Source organism: Malus sylvestris, chromosome 15 (genome assembly GCF_916048215.2).
Source record: "Malus sylvestris chromosome 15, drMalSylv7.2, whole genome shotgun sequence".
Taxonomy (NCBI): domain Eukaryota; kingdom Viridiplantae; phylum Streptophyta; class Magnoliopsida; order Rosales; family Rosaceae; genus Malus; species Malus sylvestris.
The window spans coordinates 33,381,176-33,399,479 of NC_062274.1; the positions used below are offsets into that span (position 1 = coordinate 33,381,176).

The window sequence follows — 18,304 nt, forward strand, 5'->3', positions numbered from 1 at the left end:
GGGTTCTTATCACCAATGGTCCCTGAGATTGACCAAATTCATCATTTTCGTCCCTCATTTTCAAAATTAGTCAATGTCGTCTCTGACATTCACTGTCGTACATCAATTTGGCCATTTTGTTTAGATTCCGTCAATTATTCAATTAGTTTGTATGTGAGACCCACAAATCTAGTAAAATTGTGACACGTGGATTACACAAAAGAATGGTTTTTATCACAAATAGTCCCTAATATTGATTAAACTTTTCATTTTGATCTCTGAGTTTCAAAAATCAATAAATTTAGTCCATAACTTTCACTACTGCGCATCAATTTAGTCATTTCAAATTTTGTCAATATTTTTTGTTAGTGTGATAATATGATCCCACTACTAATCCACTCATATGGCGCCACATGGATTAACTATAAAAAATTTATTTTTTAAGATTTAAAACTAGAAGTAAAATAAGAAATTAAAAACTAAAACCAAAAGGAAAAAAAAAAGACATCATTGTCTTAATCTTGGTATGCTAAAAAAGAAAATGAAGGCACCATGACACAACTAAAGCTCTTGGCCTCCTTGAACTCACTCCTCATTCTCTATAGTTGGTTATAATCCTATCAAATTTGAATGAATTGACTTCGATTTATCGAATTTAGATTGAATTTTGTTTTCCCAATTGGGATTGTGGGATGCAAGAGAAATGCCAGCACGAAATACTCGTCAGTTGGTTTACCCTAAAAAAAATGGTTCTTATAGTTGAACCACTTGGTATCATATGATTGGATTAGGACTACATCAGCACACTAACAAAAAATATTGACGAAATTTTAATGGGATGACTCAATTGATGTGCGATAGTGAAAGTCAGGAACCAAATTTATCAATTTTTGAAACTCAGGGACCAGAATGAGGAGTTTGGTCAATGTCAGGAACCATTTGCGATAAAAACCCTTCTTTTGTGTAATCCACGTGTCACCATTTTATTGGATTTGTGGGTCCCACATACAAACTAACAGAATAATTGATGGATTTAAACTGAAGGACCAAATTGATGTCTGGTAGTGAATGTCAAGGACAACATTGATTGATTTTGAAAGTAAAGAACCAAAATGATGAGTTTGGTTAATCTTAGAGACCATTTGTGATAAAAACCTATTCAAGAATATAGAATCTCCTGGTTAATGTATACATATATATGTGACTTCAGAAACAAGCATCCACGAGGCAAGAGCAACACAAGGTATCACATCATCCCTTCCAGAAGCCATCACCCTTGGACTTGGTTTCTACAGGTCCCTGATAATCGTGAGCATACGAAGGTCCTTCTCTTGGGGGATAACCGGCAGGCGGCGGTGCCTGCACATAATAAGGACCCGGTGCAGTTGAATAAGGTGGGGGAGGGCTTGCCATTGCCACGGCGGAATTACTACTTGAACTAGACGAATATTTGCTAACAAAAATCGATGGAGCTAGAAGAAATTAGTACTTGGCTAAGTTTGGGATATTGGGTTATTGATGATAGAAGAAGCGCAATTTATAGATGAAGAAATGAATTGTTATTAGAACTGGTTGTTTCTTAGAAGGTCGATAATTCATAATTGTAGTAGTTCTTTTTAAATTACGAGGGAGCCTGCGACCACGCCGCGTACATTTCTTTTATGCGGCAAAGAAATATCACTGGACAATTGCTACAAGGCAAAGTCCTACGAAGGCTACCATAACTTGTTCTCATAACTTTTGGTTGTATGTAGGAAAGAGGAATCACATTACAGCCAACCTACCAACTCCTCGAATCAATTAAGAACAAAAGATAGGGAACAAAAGTATTCTTGTTAGATATCGATACTTGTAGAAATGAAATGCTCATCATGTGTATTCATATGCAACCAAACACTTTTTTTCAATGTCAAATGTATAGAAGTTAAGGGGTCATTTGATAAATTTTTAGTTTTTAGTTTTAGTTTTCATCTTTTTATATAGGGGTCATTTGCTGGCAGAGTTCTTCTGTTAGTTTCTACACAATAAGTCACATTACTTGAATGGGAAACATTATGTGTAACATATATAGCACTAACAGGGATTCTCACATTATGTTTAGATAAAGAAAATAAACTTAGGATTTGAAAAAATGTGAGAATTTTTAAATTGATGCGCATTAATTAATCGTTTGGAGTTACAAACATAGGAGTTAAAATTCTTATGCGGAAAAAAAAAATGGAATTTGGGACCCTCCAATTCCCAAGTTTAAATTCCATGTAAATAGCTGTCATTTTCAAATTTACATGAGTGAGTTTAAAAGAAAAAAAAAGTTCAAAAAACTCAACCATGAGTGGCCACCAACACCGGTATGCCACATGTCACCACCATATACCCTTGTCACCGTCACCGTCACCGCCGCCACCACCATCACCACCAACACTATCATCACGCTCGCCACATACCGTTGTCGCCACCATTGTTACTACCACCACAACCCATTGTCATCACTGCTACCGCCACAACCCATTGCCTTGATTGACTTAGACTTTCTGCTTAATCATATTACTTAATCTAATATAATCTAATCTAATTAATTAATTCCATCATCTTTTAATTTAATAATCTAATTAATTAATTCCATCATCCTTTACTTATCTCACCACACGAGTGCATCAGTGTCCAATCGTTTTAGGATTGGCATCAATCCAATTGATTAGTTTTTATACAATCACATAGGGAATTAAAACTTACCTTTAATTCTCCCTCTACTTTGATGATTACTTATTTAATCAAGGGCCCACAAGCCATGAGTGACATCTAACCATATATATCGTGACTACCCAAGCTAATGTAGAATTTGGTTGGAGAACCTATCCAGTTGGAATTACATTATACTTTAATCCTTTACTAATTCAATACTGTTAATCACAACAAGGTATAGATACTTTACGTTAAACTACTAATGTGATTATACCAGCTTATATGATTCAATTGTGTCATATAGAAATGCGTTTTAGTATAACGTTTGATACTTCGGCTAAAGATTCCCGAATCGTATAGAGTATTCTTCCTCTCATACTGAAGATAATAAATTCCTTGTTATACATTCACATGTCTCTAAGAATAAATCAGTGATCCCAACAATGCATAGAACACATCCAAGATGAGATGCGGTCACGTCTCATTGTTAAATGATTAGCAACGTATTTCTAAGACAACTATGATGTCTCAAGTCAACGGACTAGTTATATTATTCTTACAGGTTGGGTTACTTGCTTGGCTGTATGTAAAACTCCATGAAAGTACTCTCATTTGATTGTGTTCAGTAGACCCATTCTCTTAACGAGCACCTAAACACTTGTCTTAGTGTCCCTACACGAATGGTTTGAGACTTTCCATCCTTCCCATTGAAGTAGACATAGTACGTATTTGTCTATTCAGATTAATTGTTAGTGTCCCTTTGACAATCCTATGAATAGAAACCTTTTTGGATAGTGTGGTTGAAGAGGAACCTTTTTGGAAATTACGGTTATGTAAAGAAGGTTTCAGTTGTCTAACTTCTTTATATTACTTCTTCCACCAATCCATTTCCCATGGATTCCCTATTTGGACATATATCGTTTAATTGAGATATCTGAGTGACTTTGTCCATTTCTTGTATTAGACATAACTATACATTCAGACATTATCTTGAAGGTTTCTTCTCAAGATTGACTTTCAGGGCATATCTCCAACAATCTCCCACTTGCACTAAAGTCCATCGCTTCTGCATCTTGAAGATGTTAAATGAGTGAACTTCTGCTTGTAGGTTAACTAGGTTATGTTTTAATCCTTTTAGCTTAGAAAAAGATTTACTATTAAATGTTTCCGAAGCATATAATGTTGTCTCTTTTTGTGTCAAATGCTTTGATGAGACCTTGATTCCATAGCTTGAACTATCACCTCATTACATCGCAGTGTACTACTAACGACCTTATGAGTTGGATTCAATCATTGGTTCAAGATGAACCCTTTCTATTTGTAACACCTTCTGAAGCAATTTCCAAAACCTTAATGCAAATATCAATATCTATTTCATTTGTTTACTTTATACAAACTTTGCTTCAACATTGAGACCATTGTAGTACCATACTAACAATAAATTCATATGATTAATACTTCATCGAACATGAAGTTCCATTTGTAAAATAGGTTATTGTCACTTTGGTTTAGGACCTAAGTGAATGCACACTTCCAGAGTTTCACTCTAACATTCCTTTCTCGAAGGTAATACTCTATTAGTTACTATGGTTCTGATCATGGGCTTCATTAATATCCTAAAGTGATTTCCATGATTGTCATTCATTTTTGGACATCACATCACAAGTCCATACATATGTACTTTTGTGATTTTATGATATATTCTTTCTAATGATCATGGGCGTAGTTTTCTATCATACACAGAAATACTTTCACAAATCCTCAGCATTTGAGATTTTGTTACCTTATACAACATATTTGACACAGAAAACTATACCACTTAGTCCTCTCTTAATTGACTTCATTTATTTTAAGTCTAATTTTAAGTTTATGCTGCAAAACTAACCCTGTCATCTTTTACCATTTTGAGTTACAATTGTTTTCACTACGTCTACCAAATAGTCTTCATTTGAAAACTATGTTTGCTCAAAAGTTTAACATTACTTCCACTGACCTTTTTGTAACTAAGCATTCACTCGAAAGTTCAAGAAAACCTTAACACTTAAATTTACTTGATTTGAATGCACATAGCTCCCACTAACTTGTCGATCTATTGACAATCTTCAAGATTCACTTATTTATTGTTTAGATAAACATACACAAAAGGTTTTCTTCTCTAGCAATCCATCATCATTAAATTTACATCCAATACTAAATTGTGACTTGTTTTATCAAGTCCTTTAATTTAAAACATATGGTGTCAAATACCATACTTCAAGTTTTAGTCATACTAAAACTTTTCATGTAAAACCATGAATTTGTACTAGTATTGTCCAGCCAATAGGAGACTTTATATTTTATTTTCTATTGTTCATTTATTCATTTTTGCATGTGGTTGACTCACCATGTCCTGAAGTCACTACACCACGTCTAATGACTAAGGTGTATGTTTTCATCATTTGCATGCGGTTAGGCGTCTTTCACCCACCCAGTTCCTTTAAGCTTGACACACATAAGCCATCTTTATATCATATTTATCCAGTTTCCTACCTAGCCATATGAAATGTACGACACATCATGATGTGTCACTTACGTTATCATGAATTGCCACTTGGCCTTGCATTCCATGAGTCATCAGCCACGTGTTCCTTTGAGAATTCCACCAAAGTTTCTTCTCAGCCCATCTAGATGCCTATTTCTTCCTTTACAGCCGACCTTTGCCTACTATATATAGCTTCCTACCTTTCTTTGCCATTTGTCCAAAATATTTTGTACGTGACATGCAGTTTGCATACAAAGTATTAGTTTTAATATTTGTGCTTATGTGTGTGTGTGTGTATATATATATGTATGTATGTAAGTATATGTATATAATTTATATAAAGAGGGAGTCAGAAGATGTATGACTGGAAATATACATGGCATTAGGAGTGATCAAAGAATTTGTTCAAGTACGTGGAGTTTAGTTATTACGGTAGTAGCATATCTTTGTTTTAGCTTTGGAATCGAGGTAAGGTTTTCTTGAGAAACTTATTATTATTGGGGTATCTATTTTGTTTAAACCTTGTGAAATATGTGTTACACTTGATGTATCTTTATAATTGATAATATGTGTATTTAGAATATGATATTCATATTACTGTTATTGCCGATAATATGGATATTGAAATAATGTTGATTATATGCATATCATTTCATACTAAAGCAGATGAATTTTATTGGTTTATTCGAGAATGAGATATGGAAATGGAAATATTCTTTTGTGTAGTTGTTCGACTTTCGTAGGTACCAACAAGGGTGGCAAAAATGAAATTATGGGCATGGTATGAAGTAGTGGGGACTATGGCGACCGAGAGAAGAACACGATGACTAACAAAATGGGTACTTGGGATGATTGAGTTATGGGGGTTAATTTTTATAATAGAGTATCCAGACCACCGCTACAGTGGAAAAAATGCATCGTATGAGACGTGCAGGTCCGTATGCTTGATGCGAAAATTTTCTTAACACACAAATTAAACCCTCTTGTTGTCAAATTGTAGTATAAATGCAAGTAGGGATCGTTCTAAACCGGGGATTAGGAGGGCTTGCTAAAACATCTAAACTGACTTAAAAACATATAAACAAAGTTAAAAACACTAAACTAGACTCAAAGAACTTAAAACAAACTCAAAGGACTCAAAACAAGCTAAAAACGCTCAAATCTGCCTAAAAACACAAACTGGGTAGATTTGGACTCTAACACACTTTTGGGACACCTAAAAACACAAATCAAAATAGATTTTGACTAATAAAACACTTTAAAGTAAAGGGGGTTTTGGTGTTGACGAATTTGAAAACAAAACAAGTAAATTAAAGAACTAATGAAATCTGCACGAATTTGAGTAAATTGAATGGATGGAAGGCTAGCTAGGAGGTTCTTCTCCACACATGACATACTTGCACATAAACCAATTTTCAGTTGTTCTTTCGATCAATCATGAAACTCAACACCCTAGGTTAATTAAGTCCGCTTAAATTAACCTTCAAGTTCTCCTTAAGTTATTGAATTGGATGGGAAAGCGCATACAACAATTCAAGCATTCTTCAAAAGTTCTTTACGTGAACAGCACAATAAAGATACAATCAAAGATCATTAAGCATTATGAAAACTATAAGTATTGACGAGGCACTCGTTACTATGATGAGCATGAAACTCCTGCTAAGAATTTATTTAACGCGATCGTTTATAAGCGACCTCCACTACTTGTGAATATAAGTTTGTAACTATTAGGTGAAACTCCCTTATACTCTAGCATCATATTCATGCATGCAAACTAAGTGTGCACTCTTAATAAACATACACGAATAAGTTATCAATCAAGCAGTTAAACAAATTGAATTCACAACTTATGAAATCACAACTGAAAGTAATCAAATCATATTGCAAGCATGAACATGATTTTGAATTCCCCCCTAGCTAAGGGGGGTTTAGTTCCTCATACTCACAAAGCAAAGATAAACAAATTTAGACATTGAAAACAAAAGAATGAAAACACCTAAAAACGCTCCAACAATCCAACTTGAATGGCAAGCACGTCCAAGGGTCCTCATTCTTCTCTTTGTTGCGGCACAAGGTGTGGTTTGATGGATGAGTGGTAAATTATGGTGGTGGATGGATATAAGTGAGTTATGGTGAAGGGTGGATGGGTGGATTGTGTTCTCTCGGCCAAGGAATGAAAGTGTAAGTGTATGGAGTTGTAAGATGTGAATGTAGTGTCTTTTGATGGATCTTTTTCCCCCTCCTTTTGTTATGGTGAAGGGTGGATGTATTTATAGGCTAGGGAGATGACCACCATCTAATTAAGGTGGTAGTGGTATATGTTGTGGTAATGAGTGGATGTAATTGGTGTAGTGGGTGAATGTTTGGTAATAAGTGGATGTAATGGGTGTAGTGGGTGAATGTTTGGTAATGAGTGGATGTAATAGGTGTAGTGGATGGATGTTTGGTAATGAGTGGATGTAATGGGTGTAGTGGGTGAGTGTTTGGTAATGAGTGGATGTAATGGGTGTAGTGGATGAATGTTTGGAGTTGTAGGTCAACACACTTGCACACACACATGCTGATTTCTAGCCTTCAAATCTTCAAAAAACGTCCATCCTCATGTCTCCAAGCTTGCACTATCCAATCTTGGCCCAAAAATGCTCCAAAATGCTCCAAATAGCACTTTGTTGCTAACTTTGTTATTTGAACCTACAAACACACAAAAATAGCTTAAAATACATAATTGACTAAGAAATAACAACATAAATGCACAAGAACAAGCTAACTAAGTCGCATAAATATACTCCTATCAATGCTATACTATATAGATTAATGGGTTGGGTAATTGAAGTTAAGCTGCATTCATGGTTTATTAGTTAAATGTTGATAAATGAGAATTTGTTATAATTGATTTATTAGTTAATTGATTTGTGTTGCCTAACACTTAGTTTAGCCTTGACAATTATTCTTGATAAGACTTATGTCACTACTGAGTTGTGGTTTCGCTCACTTTATACATTGTAAACCTTGCAGGCCCATATAAGATTAAAGAAAGGTAGACAAGATGAGGTTCTATTAGATGAGAAATTTAAATGTTTCATTTTATTATTTATACACTCTGTAAAGATTTTGGAGTTATTAGGTAAACTAATGAAAATGGCTTGAAAACTTTGAGTTTTGACGATAAAGACAAAATAAAGGGTAAAGTGAATAGTACCAGGATTGACATTTTAGCGTAAAAATATGGTTTTTCGTTAAAGTGAACAATAACGGGAGCTTTTCATTAAAGTTCCCTTATTTTATAGGAGAAGGGTTATTTTTTTTTTTTTTTTTTTTTTCCACTTACTCCGTATCTAGGGTGCGACATTTAAAGTAGTGTAAGAATTATCCTAGTTATTAGTGGAAGCACAGTATACATAAATTCAACCATATCTTCTAGTGGTTGATTTAATTCTTCATAAAGCTACATAGTGCGTATTAGTCAGGTTGTCTAGTTGTTAAATACTATGTTGTGACTCCTTTTGAAGTTATTCCCTTTTGTTTCATCAATTTGTCCATCTTAGCATGTTCTTGTAAAAGATAATGACGGACATTTCCCTACTTATAACCATTTTATATTAGGTTGGTGAAACCAACATCCATAGGTTACCCTTAGGATGTTACATAACATACATTCTTTAACAATTGAAGAGTTTACCTTTAATTTTAGACAACTATAAACTAATCATATTTAAGCTTATATCCTTTCTTCTCAATGTTTCTCATGACTCTAATGAGAAAGTACATTATACATTCAAAGGGTATAATTATTTTATGGAGTACAGGAGTAGAGGACATTGTGGAGAAGCTTCAAACCTTTTAAGCTTATCATTTAATTCCACAATATGGATGTCTTGTTATTAAGTGACTAAGGTCTTTAAACTCTTTGTAGATTTTAGACGCTTATTCTTGGTTTGATTACTACTCACCCACCTGAAATATCTTAAAGCAATTGAAGAGTGTCCAATTAGTTGTTCAAAACTACCAGTTGAACCAAGAGTGATCTTGGTGATTGTGTTCAAGTGAGTTACAACCATATAAGAAACTCTTCCTTACTTACTACTATACACTTACTATAATTTGATCTTCCTTTCCTACAAGAAATGAATGTCTAGACTTTCTCAATTCGTACAAAACTTATATGTAGGCAATTGGAACCAAATCCAAAGATTCATTGTATCCATCTACAACATGTGTCAGATCTATCTTTAATTGATAAATCCAAAATTTGTTTATCACATTATCAAAGTGATAGATTACTTTGTATTCCATTTGGAATACCTCAAGACAACATTCAATTCTCAACACTACATTAAGGAACAAATGTAATAGAAGACATTTATCACATTACACTAATATGATTAACGAAACATCAATAAGTTTATACAAAATAATTAGCTCTAACATTAGAGACTAATTATATGCCTTCACATAGGTACCAAAATGGGTCTTCCATCATATGAAGCCACATAATAAGTTCTTAACAAAATTAAGAAAGTTTAAAGTTTGTTTTAAATGCCTATATACTAGACTTGGCATTCGTGTCGCGTTTTTCGTATTTGTGTCATTTTTGTGACATACTCGATATCTAATAATGAGCCGTGTCGTATAACACCCGTTAAAGTAAATGGGATCCAAAATCAACCTGTAAATATTATCAGGTAATATGACCCGACCCGATACCCATTAAGGAAAATATATTTCAAATCAATAAACAATGAAATGGAAAAACATAATTTGACAAAAAAAAAGGAAAATATAATACTAAATTAGTATATGCATACCATATTGTCACATAAATATTACTTCAAAACAACAACAACAACAACAACAACAAAAAAAACAAAAACAAAAAAAAACATTTGTCTTTCAAGTATTACATACTCCAAAATAAGAGTCTAATGAAAAAGTATTAGTACATTACTACGAAATACCAAATGTTCAAGGATATGTAAAATGAAGAGAGTTGCGTTTCAAGGTTGAAGAACCTTGCACGTTTATATATGCTTTCATATTTTTTCAGACTTATGCATTAATTATTAAGAATTTTATTTGTTTTGGACTCCCTTAAAAATACTATTCATGAGGATTTGAATGGTTTTAAAAATTCAAACGACGATGTACCCATACTCAAAGCGTAGAGAATGCGATCACAAGCGTTTGCATATTTTTTTCACATTTTTCCACTTGTGAATCATTATTATAATTTATTTTAATGTGTTTGGTATTTTTATATTACTTGATATTTTTATTTTTAATGTGCTTTATAATTTTTTAATCTCACTCTTTGCCTATAGTATATTTATTATAAAGTATATATATACACACTATGGATATTGTATTTTATAGTAAGTTTTTTTTTGGTAGTTTAAAAAATTAAAATTATCAAATTATGGCTAGGGTATATTGTAGTAAGTTTTTTTACTAGAATTTTACATAAGAACAAACTTGTACCTGCAGGTTTGCCCTTAAGAGATGTGAGGTAAGACGTGCAATTCCTCTTCCAATGCTCGTCCTTTCCACAGTGGAACCAAGGTCCTTTGGGTTTCTTTTCCTTTTTCTTCTTCTTCACTCCTCTGTGGGCTTTGGCAGTTGATGGTTTCTTTGCCTTACCTTTTCCAGTGCCTTTCGGGTTGGCCTTGGAAGATAATGGCTAGTTGTGAACTACAACTTAAGTCACTACAATGCTCTCTTTCTTCATAGTTTTCTTAGCGGTTACTAACATATTTAGTAACTCAGAGAGAGTACTATCCATCCTGTTCATGTTGTAGTTCATGACGAACTGTGAGAACAAATCAGATTGAGAAGCCAAAAGGAAGTCTTGGGCCAATTCCCCGTCAAGAGGAGTACCTAAGTTCTCTAATTGCTCAATGAATTCAATCATCTTCAGTACATGTTGATGCATTGGGACTCCTTTAACCATTTTAGTCTTGATAAGTTCACAGACAGTGCTAAAGCGACGGTTGTGCGTCATTTCACCATATAACTTCATAAGATGGAGTATGATCGAGCTTGCATGGTCCACGTCCTCATGATGTCCTTGTAGCTCACATTCATGGAAGCTACCAGATACCACTTGGCCTATATGTCATCCTCAACATTCTTGTCAAACTTAGCACGCTCATTCTTAGTGGCGTCAGTGCCATGAGCTATGTGACGTGGAGCCTTCTCTAGTACGTAAGCAATCTTCTCTAGTCTAAAGAGAATCTTGATGTTACGGTACCAAAATGGGAAATGCTACCCCTCAAGGCAATGCTTGTCGAATATCTTTGATTATTTGCTTCCAACCATATCTAAATAGAAAAAATAAATAAATTAGTTTGATTGTCATTAAAATTGAGTTATTGGGTACACAACCTGTTACTGTTCATCTATCTATTCATTTTTTGGTTTGCTTTAGAGCGAGAGCCAAGTTGGAGGAGAATCATTCATTAAGGACTAAAGCTATTAAAGATTTGGTATTGGGTACAAAACATGTTATTGTTCATCTCTCTATTCATTGTTTGGTTTACTCCAGAGCCAAGTTGGAGGAGAATGATTTGTTACGACTTAAAGTTATTAGAGATTTGGACTAAGGTACAAAACCTGTTATTTTTATTTTTTCTATTCATTGTTTGGATTGCTTTGGGGTGAGAGCCAAGTTGAAGGAGAATGATTTGTTAAGGTTTAAAGCTATTAGAGATTTGAAAATGGGTACAAAACCTATTATTGTCCATCTTTCTATTCATTGTTTGTTTGCTTTGGAGTGAGGGCCAAAAATGGAGGAGAATGATTTGTTAAAAATTAAGCTATTAAAGAATTAGAAATGGGTATAAAACATGTTATTGTTCATCTTTCTATTCATTGTTTGGTTTGCTTTGGAGTCAGAGCCAAAAATGGAGGAGGATGATTTGTTAAGGATTAAGCTATTAGAGATTTGGAATTGAAAAGAAAACCTGTTATTGTTCATCTCTCTATTCATTGTTTGGTTAATTTATTTTGGAGTGAGAGCCAAGTTGGAGGAGAATGATTTAAGCTTAGAGCTATTAGAGATTTGGAAAAAGAGGGCACCAAATCAAACCAAGTCTTTTCTGTCACTGCTTCAATTCACACCACCATTAAACCAATTCTCTCTCTCTCTCTCTCTCTCTCTCTCTTCTAACATTAATTCCAAGTCGTTGTCTTCTTGTTCTTGTTCCCGGCCATGTTTCCTAGAAAGCAAAGTCCTCCGAGTCCTCCGAGTCCTCCATGGACTGATGACGAGAAAGAAAAACACTACGATTACTCCAAAAACAAAGACACCCACTTTAACAATCCCTACCTCCGATTTGGTGCCTTGGTTTTTGTCCTTCTCTCTCTTTGGCTTCTTGTCCTCCTCCTTTGGTTCCCTCCCAAAACCAAACGCACTGCTGAGGTTGGTGTTGATCTTGTCCAAAAACCACAGCAGCAACAAAATGTCCACCATCTTCTCATCCGCACAAGCCGAAATCCCAATAATATCAATATTAGTACTGCCGCCTATTAGAGTTTGGTTTCTATGTAAGTTTCAATGGAAGTTTTAAAAGCTCAGTGAAAATACACCGAAGAAGAATGAGAGAAATGTTTCTTAGTACTGTGTTGATTCCATCTCTTCTTCTTTTTTCATTAAAAACCTTTTATAGCTTATATGACATTTAGAGGAGTGAGAACAATTTCACTCACTCTATTACAAAGCAATCACAACCATTCATCCCTAAGCCATCATGTAAGATGCTTACACTTGTCATGAGCTATGACTCATTACACTTTAAACTAAATACCAATTGGAATATGATCTAACGGTTCACATTAAATCTTACACATTGCTTATAATGTAACTATCACAGCAAATACATTTATACTCCAATACTCCCTTCTAAATGTTTTGCTGATTTCACACCAAGAGCAGTTCTCAAGTATTTGAATCGATCATTAGGAAGAGCCTTGGTAAAGATGTCTGCCAATTGCTCCTCTGTGCTGCAATAGTGTAGTTCAATTGTCCCATCTTGAATGGCATCTCTTATGAAATGATACCTCCGATTAATATGCCTGGTTTTATGATGAAACACTGGATTCTTAGACATAGCTATGGCAGAAGTATTGTCACATAGAAAAGGCGTAGCCTCCACCTGTTCTTCTCCAAAATCAGATAAAACAAACCTCAACCACATTGCTTGTGTTGTAGCTTCTACAACACTTACATACTCGGCTTCTGCAGTAGATAAAGCCACACTGCATTGTTTAACAGAAGCCCAAGAAAACATTCCTGAACCTAAACTAAATGCATAACCCAAGGTACTCTTCATGTCATCCAAGCTTCCTGCCCAATCACTATCACAATAGCCTATCAATACAGCAACTTTTCCTTTCACATATTCAATCCCAAAATCCAATGTGCCTTGTACATATCTCAAGACTCTTTTAGCTGTCCCCATGTGTTTTCTGGTAGGTTTATTCATGAACCTTGCCAGCAAACATGATGCATACATTAGATCGGGTCTAGTAGCTGTCAGGTATAACAGATTACCAATTATTGTCCTGTACAAACTTTCATTAGCATCATCACTCCCATCTTCCTTAGATAACTTGTCATCAATTGCAAGTGGGGTTTTCACAGCTTTACAATCTTTCAATCCAAATTTCTCAAGTAGTGACTTGGCATATTTCTTCTGATGAATAAATATGCTCTTATCAGTTTGAATTATGCCCATACCAAGAAAGTGATGTAACAGTCCCAGATCTGACATCTCATATTGCTTCATCATATCCTTCTTAAATTCTTGAATCATTTCATCAGAATTCCCTGTATAGATAATGTCATCTACATACAGAGATACAATAAGCACACCTGCATCACTGAACTTTGTATACAGATTAGCTTCACTTTGGCTTTTCTTAAAACCAGATCGATTGAAATAATTGTCTATCTCATCGTACCAAGCTCTGGGAGCTTGTTTCAGACCATATAAGGCCTTTTTCAACTTGTAAACCTTGTCTTCTTGTCCTTGAACTTCAAATCCCTGTGGTTGATCCATATATACTTCCTCATGCAGTGTACCATTTAGGAATGGAGACTTAACATCTAATTGAAGCAATTTCCATTCCTTTTGAGCTGCCAATGCAATTAGAGTTCTAATGGTATCAAGTCTTGCCACAAGTGCAAAGGTCTCGTTGAAGTCCACTCCAGGCTTTTAAGAATAGCCCTTAGCCACTAGCCGTGCCTTGTTCTTCTGCACTGAACCATCTAGATTAAGCTTTGTTTTGTAGACCCATTTTACACCAATTACAGGTTTATCAAATGGCCTTTTGACTAACTCCCATGTGTCATTCTTTTCGATCATCTCAATCTCTGTGGACATAGCTTTTCTCCAAGCTTCATCTCCTGATGCTTCTTCAAAAAATTCAGGCTCTATTACATAGAAATTGCACATTTCATAGATATCATTCAAGCTTCTGAACCTTAAAGGAGTATGATCATACACTTGTGAACCAGTGTGATCCATATCCCACAAAAATCAAAATTTTCTCCATTAAAAATCGGTGCTCGAAGATCAACACCACTCGATCCAGCCATATTAGACTTGTTATCGAGTTACCCAGAGATTTTCAGATCGTTCTTCAATCGAAGCAAACTCGATTCTCTGTTGAATTCCTCAGCTGCGAACCTTGTCACAGATTCACGCCCAGATTGAGATCCAACCTGGCTCTGATGCCATATTAGAGTTTGGTTTCTGTGTAAGTTTCAATGGAAGTTTTAAAAGCTCAGTGAAAATACATCGAAGAAGAATGAGAGAAATGTTTCTTAGTACTATGTTGATTCCATCTCTTCTTCTTTTTTCATTAAAAACCTTTTACAGCTTATATGACATTTATAGGAGTGTGAACAATTTCACTCATTCTATTACAAAGCAATCACAACTATTCATTCTTAAGCCATCATGTAAGATGCTTACACTTGTCATGAGCTATGACTCATTACACTCTAAACTAAATACCAATTGGAATATGATCCAACGGTTCACATTAAATCCTACACATTGCTTATAATGTAACTATCACAACAAATACATTTATACTCCAATACCGCCACCGTCGACACCACCAGTACCTCTAAATCCCCATTCAAAGTTCCCACGTACGACCCAAGCCTGTCCGTCTATGTATACCCTTTGCCGGCCAAGTTCAACCTTGGATTGCTGAGCCATTATCACGCTCTAAACCTTTATACCAACATGTGTCCCCATGTGGCGAACAACGGCCTCGGCCAGCCGCATCCCAAATTAGGCTTCGCCGCCTCGTGGTTCGCCACCCATCAGCTCATTGCCAAGATGATCTTCCACGTACGAGTGGAGAATCACGCCTGCCGCACTCTTGATCCAACACGTGCCGCTATCTTCTACGTTCCTTAATACGGCGGCCTCCACGCCTCCAGCAAGTTCAAGGAAGCCAACCTCACCGCTCGCGACGAGCTCGCCTTTGACTTGGTCGACTACGTTCAGTCCCAGCCTTGGTAGAAGAAGCACAACGGTAGGGACCATTTTATCGCCCTTGGGAGGACCGCGTGGGATTTCATGAGGGTCACCGATGGTCCTTATTTCGGAGCCAACTCCCTCCTCAACCTACCAGCCGTTAATGACCGTGGAGAGGCATCCTTGGAAAGGGTCAAACCAACACGGCTTGCCCTACCCTTCTTATTTCCACCCGTCCACTTGGTAGGAGATAGTGGCGTGGCAGAACAGAGTGAGGGGAATGGACCGACCCTACTTATTTTCTTTCATCGGTGGGCCTAGAAAGGGGTTAGAAAAAGCGTCCGCTCGGGACGAGTTCTTAAGGCAATGCGGTGAGTCGACCCGCTGCATGCTTTTAAAATGTGGGTCTGGGGCTGGCAAGTGCCACGAGCCCAGCGAGGTGCTAAAGGTGATGTCCGAGTCGCAGTTCTGCTTACAAGCGCCCGGTGACTCGTTCACCCGGCGGTCGACGTTTAACTCGGTGCTCGCCTGCTGCATACCGGTTTTCTCGTCGTCGCACACGGCGTACACTCAGTACAAGTGGTTTTTACTTGGTGACGAGAGCACGTATTCGATTTACATTGATGAGAAGAGCGACGCGAGTAAGAGAATCAACGAGGAGCTGCTGAAGATTCCGAAAGAAAAGGTGACGGCGATGCGAGAAAAGCTTATAGAATTGATCCCAAGTCTGACTTACGCGCATCCGAATGCGACTAATCTTGGGTTTGGGGACGCCGTGGACGTTGCACTTGCATCGCTGGCCAAGCACGTCCAGAAAATTATATGATTAATTAATTAATTCATGGATTAATTAGATATTGGATGATGAGAGAAGTGGATTTTATGTGTATTACCATAGAGAGAAAACTAGCTGAGGTGCGTAGAAAAGTCGTATATATATATTTTATTAAACTTTTTTACTATTACAATAATATAGGACGAGAGTTTCGAGGATAGAAACTCAACACTTTACCCATTAAAATGTTGGACCACATGCATATGTATGTTGATTGATATGAAGTAATGCTTTCTTGTCTTAATACATCTGTTACGTTGCTTTAAATTACCAGTTTGAGTCTTTGTTAAGTGAATTCAAATTCAGTTTTTCTCTTTGAATGAGGTGAATTCGGAAACTGGTTATAGTAAATAAATATTTGCTTAGCATTCATCATCTAACGGCCGAATATAGTCATATATGACATTGACATTGCCTATTTTTATTACATATTTGACTATTAGAAGGTGAGCGTGTGAAGTAAATACATGTACCTTAACTAAGTATATAAATTCAAACTTATAGGATTAAGTACCTAAAACCCCCCAACTTTTTAGTATCATTCCAAATTAGTTTCAACCTTTTTAAACATTCCAAACAAGTATTCAACCTATTGAAAATGTCACATCCGTTAAGCCTCATTTAAAAATCTTTTAAATTAACTAAGGCTTTGCTTTGTCTCCAAAATTAATAGAAGGTCATGGTAGCATACCACCCTACAACTTGAGCCGTCAACATCGAGAAGAAGGTCAGGGAAGCATAGCTTCCACCCTACAACATCGAGCTGCCAACTTGTATATATGAACTGTCATGATGCGGCCACCACCATCTTCACCGCCCACAAAGAAGAACTGGAAGCTTTACGAGTAAATCACGTGAGCAGAAACAAACTCATTGAAATCTTATTTGAATTCTAAACCCTCACCTTTGTTAAGAATTTCCCTCCTAATATAATTTCAATTTGGGTCCATTTTCGATTCAATTCAATATCCATTTGTTTATTGGGTTTCATATTACATAATCTATGTTTGAAATTCAAATTTTGAATTTTGAGGCAACTACTATTAATGTTGACCAGAAATTCACAATCGATGGATTTTGAACATAATCTATGTTTGAAAAACTAACGGATGTGATATTTTTAATAGGTTGGGTACTTATTTACAATGTTTAAAAAGGTTGAGACTAATTTGGAAGGACACTTGTTGATGCACAAGATCAGTGAAGACTTTGGAACAACGTAAAAGTGTCAAGTTTGTGACCTTCGCTCGGTTGCTCCGGTTATTGGTGAGGATAAATATGTAAAGAGATAGAGATAGGGAAGCAAACACAAGATGTATGTTGTTCACCCTAAGTTTGGCTACGTCCATGAAGTAGAGGAGTTCTCATTAATAGTGAAGGGTTTACACAAATACATAGGTTCAAGCATAATCATCATTAGTGAGTTCTAATGGCTAGTTTAAGTACAATAATGACATTAGGGATTAATTGTAGGAGAATGGTCTCCTTTTATAGTTGAGGAGAGTCTTTAGCTTTTGTCCACGGTCAATGTGGGACTCTATGAGCTTTATTCTGACGTTGACATGTGTTGAGCTGTTACTGGCCTCCTGGTTAGAGGGAAACTCTTTTGCTTTGGCAGGGGCACCTCAACATAAACTGCTCAGAGGGTCCTTAAAGGTATGACTTTGACTGATGCTCTGTAGTTTCGGAATTGATCAAGTATGGTACAAACAATGCTCCCCTAAGTTCCCGAGTGAGGAAAGCTTCTCGTTAGGGACTTGACAAATCCAAGTCATTGAGTAATCACGAAACTTCTGAATA

At 36.0% G+C, this 18,304-nt stretch overlaps 1 long non-coding RNA gene and 1 pseudogene across 1 annotated transcript; one reads left to right on the forward strand and one right to left on the reverse strand.

Moving 5' to 3' along the window:
* The first annotated feature begins 12,386 nt into the window (after positions 1–12,386).
* On the forward strand, positions 12,387–16,748 carry LOC126605855 (probable xyloglucan galactosyltransferase GT17; annotated as a pseudogene).
* On the reverse strand, positions 12,759–15,286 carry LOC126605870 (uncharacterized). The gene is made up of 2 exons (XR_007617055.1): positions 15,049–15,286; positions 12,759–12,834 (listed from the first exon to the last, which is right to left on the reverse strand). It is a non-coding gene; the product is annotated as an uncharacterized LOC126605870 (long non-coding RNA).
* Positions 16,749–18,304: the final 1,556 nt, after the last annotated feature.